The following is a 5,484-nucleotide window of genomic DNA, read 5'->3' on the forward strand; positions in this document are numbered from 1 at the left end:
TACAGCACACGCTCTGTCTAGCCACTGACGTCACTTCAGTATTTACAACCACCTCGTCAGTCCCTCAGCTGACGAGCATATTCGAGTGCCAAAAAGATGCGAAATGTCATCTGGCTCTCAGGTGACCCTGGACAGTTCCAAACCCGTCCTGAAACAAATCTTTGGAAGTTTTCAGAGCCAGGACATTATGGCAATGTGACTTTTCACAAGAACAAGCCCTGAAAGGGAAGTGGCGAAATCTCCCATTTTTCCTTGATTTAATAACCAAACACAATCAAAGAAAGTTTAAAGGACATGTCGATAGGTAGCAAACAGGACTGCCATTGTTGGTACCATTCCATGTACGTGGAGCGTTCAGAAATTACTAGAATCTGGATCATCGAGACATGAAGTCTATGACCTGGACCAGGGGTCAGCAAAATTCTTTGTGTGCAGGGCCAGAGGGTAAAAACGATGGCCTTGCTTTATAATTATGCAAAGATCCCTATGGTAATTACGAAAATGACGTGCACGGTTGTGTCCTAATAAAGCTTTGTTCATAAATACTGAAGATCTAATTTCATATAATTTTCTTATGTGTCATGAAATAGTATTGTGCCTTTTAATTTTTTCTTGACCATTGAAAAATACAGAAACATTCTGAGCTCACAGGCTGTACAAAAACACATGACAGGATGGCTTTACACACGGGCGTTTCTCTGCTGACCAGCCATTACGTAAGCTTTCCTATTGCCTTCGATAGCAAAGCCCCGCTGGTCTTGGCCAGTTGTTTCATATGCTAGAAGATGGTATATTCCACCCCAAATCATCTTGCTTAGCTAACGCGGGATGCCTTTAACACTTTAAATAGTGGAAACGAGATATGTAAAAACACTGAGAGATAATACAGAACAAAAACAGAGAAGAAAGGCCCGGATCGAAATCCCAGTGCTGCTTCTAATAGGCTGCGTGACCTTGGGCGTAATAACTCAAACCTCTTTCATTTCCTCATCTATAAAAATGGAAATAATAATACATACACAGGCATTTGTTATTTGCAGTTATGGATTCTTCTACCCTTGAACTTCGAAACCCATTCTTTTAAAATTAACTACATCCTGCTTTACTTTCCTGTCCCCGATTTATGTTTCTCCAATGTTCCACTCAGTTATTCTTTTATGCAAAAGCTTGTGAGAGTTCAGCAGGGCACTAATACTCACATTTCTTAATGCCCTTGGCATTTTGGTTATGGGACTCGAAAGGTCACCTCCCATTTTTGGCATAACTGTGCAGCTCTACGGTCCCCTGTCTGCTAAATCAGAGCGACGAGAAGGAACGCAGTTTAGCAATAGGTACCGATCGCCTTAAAATACTCTTAAAAGTAGTTTGACCCGGTACTTTTGCTTTGAGGAATCTATCCCAAAGTAACCATCTGAAATATAAACCAAGATTTATGCACAGAGACCACCACCAAGGCATAACAATATAGGATAATAACAATAACATAATAACAACGAAAGGGACTTTGAGGAAATTCTTCATTTCTTTTGGAAGAAATATATATATATGTATATATCTGTAACTCTTTATGTGCTTCCCATGGGATTACGTATATAATGTATCTCACGTATTATGTATATTACATTGTGCATAAAATCGCATGAATGAGACCGCCTAAAGCATGGCTTCTATTTTAACACTAATATTTGCGCTGTCTAGAACTTCGGCATCATAGACAACCAGTATAATGGCGGAGTCCACGGACCCTACATCATTACATTTATTGAGACGTTCATCTGACTCTTGGTGAAACTGAACCTGTGATACAAGAAGGTGCTTTATTTATGAAGAGTGTCTTGTCATAAGTTATAACATTTCTCTCAAGATTTCTTTGACCACCTCAGCCATAAAGGACAGAGTACCAGATTTTATTCCACCATCCCCACATCGTTAGGTCATTGGGCCACGCCAAACACAGGACTTCTCTGAGAACCATGCGGTCTCCTCACATGATGCACTAGCCTGAATTTAATTGGACAACACCAAAGCCACATTTGGAAGTTCAAAGACAGCCTTTCTCACTCTACATGACCTGAGTTTTGCAAATCAAGAGCACTCACTGTTACGCTGCTGTCCCATGATGGATTTAGAAGGCCTGATGTTCAAAGTCAAGGCCGAGCGAAACCATCTTTATTTGTCTACGTTATATCTATCATCCCTGAAAGCAACAGAGGTCCGTATTTCGACAGGTGGAGCTGTGGGGAAGTGGGAAAACTTAGGAGGTAACTAGGAATGAAAACACATTGATCTAATATTTTCAAAACCGTGACTTGTACTACCCCGCGGAAATCTACCTCTTCACTTAGCAGTCGTGAGGGCTGCGTGAAATGATGTCCCATGCCCAGCAGGTGTCCAATCTCACAGGATGCATCAGTAGACATTAGCAAGGAGGTGGAGAAGGTGAGGGAGTCAGCCGCTGAGGTATCGGAGCGTTGCAGAGAGAAGGTACACAAGTGCCAGCGCTCATGGCTAAGAAAGAGCACAGAGGCCAAAGTGTGTCTTTGGCAAGTTCAAAGCAACGAGTGGGTCAGGTCTCTTCGCCGTGACGGGAGGGTTCTGGCCGGAAATCCTCGGAAGGTTTTGAGTAGAAGAGATTTTAAAAGGGCCACGCTTTTGGCTGTCGTCTTGAGACTGGAGTAGGAGAGCAAATGTGGAAGCAGAGGACCAGGTAGAGGCCAGCTGGCAATAATCCCGGTGAGAGGTGTCGAAGGTCAGATGATTTGGGGCCTCAGAAACAAAAATGGTAGTTACCATGAACTAAGATGGCAAGGCTGTGCCGGGAGTAGGTTGGGAGAGGAGACCATTTGAAATCCGGTTTTTAGGCACGTTACATTGGGGAAGCCAAGTGGAAATGTCAGGTGAACAGGCAGACGAGTGACCTGGAGTTCGGAAGGGAGGTGCAGGTGGAACACGCATCCAATCGGGCATTGTCAGTTCCAGAATCCGTGTTTCAATTCAGGAGACAAGACGATGGCACGAAAGGGGACAGATGAAGAACATGAGAGGCCCGAGGGAGGGGCCGGAGGGCACCCTGACAAAGAGCAGTCGGGGGGATGAAGCAGCAGCCCCAAAGACTGGGAGTGAGCAGCCCGTGGCAAGAAGAAACCAACCAAGTACGCCGTGCAAAAAGTTAAAAGGAGTCTTTCGAGCTGCGACCTCCTGCATCGAAAACTGCGGATAGCTCAACAGCGGCGAAAATATCTTCACGACAGCAGCGGAGTCGTTGACCGAAGCCGAGCATCGAATATAAAATCCTAAATCTAGGCTGTTATATTCTTGATGTTGAACTTTATCGTTCCCGTTCTCATACTCGAGGATTCAATAAAGGCCACTCTCTGTAAATCTTGGTTCGATTTTTAAATATGTTCACTATCTCTTCAAATACCTAGAGTGATTAATAAGAAACAAAGATGAGGTGCTGAGAGCCACTGAGATCCAGATGGGATTTAAAGACTGCGAAGTAAGCAGACGAGAAAGGACGCTCCGAACCACTCGCTGAAGAACACGTCCTCCCTACTCACCTGTTTGGCAGCCAATTGGTGGCGAACTTCTGTTCCTTCGGGAAAACGTCAACAGCGCATTTTAGCAGGACTGCTTTTTAAAGTGACAATACCTATCGCTTCAGGAAGACATTATTTTTAGAAATGCCCAGGGCATCGAACCATCTCCCTCCTTCTGTGCCCAAGTTCCTCCTTCTGTCTTTGGCAAGTTCTTTCCCAGACCGGCTTATGCCACCTTGACAAAAATATTCCATTACCTTTAGGTGACCTTTCCCTGAGACTTGGAAATGGAGTGTTTCAGTGACAGGTCAGGCACTGGATGACTTTACTGGTGCTCTCTGAAAGACAAGGCTGATGAATAGCATTTGAACCCTGTTTCCCTAATCCTTCAGGCAGAATTAGAGGCTCTCTGTGGGGGAAAGCGTGAGTGATTCATGATGCCTGCTCCATCCAGCACAGTCGCACATCATATAAATACAAATTGACAGTTCGCACACACTGGCCTCATCATGGTATTTTCTTAAAATCCTCTCAAGTGCACTCCCAATGGCGGCCGTGGGGACAGCTCTCTGGTTAAGGTTAGCAAACAAAGAGGCACCAGCTTGTCATCTCCAGCCCCCAGACTTAAAAGAACACAGGGGTCTTTTGAACACTCAGCTCTGTTTTCGTGTCCCTTGGCATTTAATGGCCATTGGGTTGGGCAACTGGTTTGTTAGTTGGTTGTGAAGATAGTCCTTTAACAAACAAACAAATGAAAAGGCAGTTAACTGGGACCTGTGGATAACCTCTTCGGCTGTCCTAAAGTTTCAAAGATGGAACCAAAAAAAAAAAAAAATGAGCCTAGGAAATTGTAATTGAGGAGGGGAAATCCTGGGCTATTACTAACCTGCTGAGAGAGAGTTTGAGACACTTGGGAACGCTATAAAGCCCTAATCGTTGACGATGTGAAGGGAAAAACTCACACAGAGACCCCCAAGAAAACATTTAATTCCGTTATCTTCCCAAAGGAATCCTGGTAGATAATAAAACTCCGATAGGCAGGTATCAATCAATGGTTCTTGACGTCCATCGTGTTTTCAACACTGGCAACCCCAGTGCCTCGAAGAAAATGTCAAGAACAGAAACACCACTCACTTAGAGCGATGTCAAAGTCATCCACGCAGTAGCATCCTGGCTGCTAACCCTGGGCTCAGGAGGGAAAGCAAATATGAAGCAGGATTTGGAAAAGAGTGGAATTCGTGTAAATAAAAGCAGAACCAACTCGGAACCGCCTCGATGCTGGCTCTTAACACAGGCTGCTTTGGTGGGTAAACGCGGTGTGAAATAATCTTTTTAATGGTCACGGGCAGACTTGATTTCCTTTGTGTGTAAGCCCGTTATGTGTTTACTTGAAAGAGCTCCCTTCTCCTTTCTGGCTTTCTCTGACATTCGCCCTAATGCTCCCCCTTTTCTTGTCGGATCATGAAGCAGCACCTTTTGGAGATGAGGGTGGAAAGAACGTGCCACCCAAGCAGACAGAAAGCTGGCACGACTCCAGCAAAGGCTTCTGGGAGGGAAGCTGCTTTCTTCAGGTCACCTGTTTGTATGCTTCGTGCAGGAGGACAGGTACGATATTATTTTATTACTGTTCTTAATTGGTAACCAATTCCCTTTACCATTTGGATCACCCCTTTGCCTCATACACCTTACCTTGAAGTTTAGAAGGCAGAACAAAAAAATCAAGGCTACAGATTAAGTAGGAAAGGATGAGCTACTAATTAAATGCTGAGGGAGACACAGACTCTCAAGAGCACTCATAAAGCCCATTGAGGCTCTGCAGTGTGCTCACTGCTTTCTGACAGGCACACAAACAACCTCCGTAGAGACTCTCATCATCGAGGTGCCATTTGCTTATGGCCTGACTGGTCTGAAGGTACAAATGCCCAGTCATCGGTTATAGTAACTA

Source organism: Pteropus vampyrus, unplaced genomic scaffold, assembly GCF_000151845.1.
Source record: "Pteropus vampyrus isolate Shadow unplaced genomic scaffold, Pvam_2.0 Scaffold49, whole genome shotgun sequence".
NCBI lineage: Eukaryota > Metazoa > Chordata > Mammalia > Chiroptera > Pteropodidae > Pteropus > Pteropus vampyrus.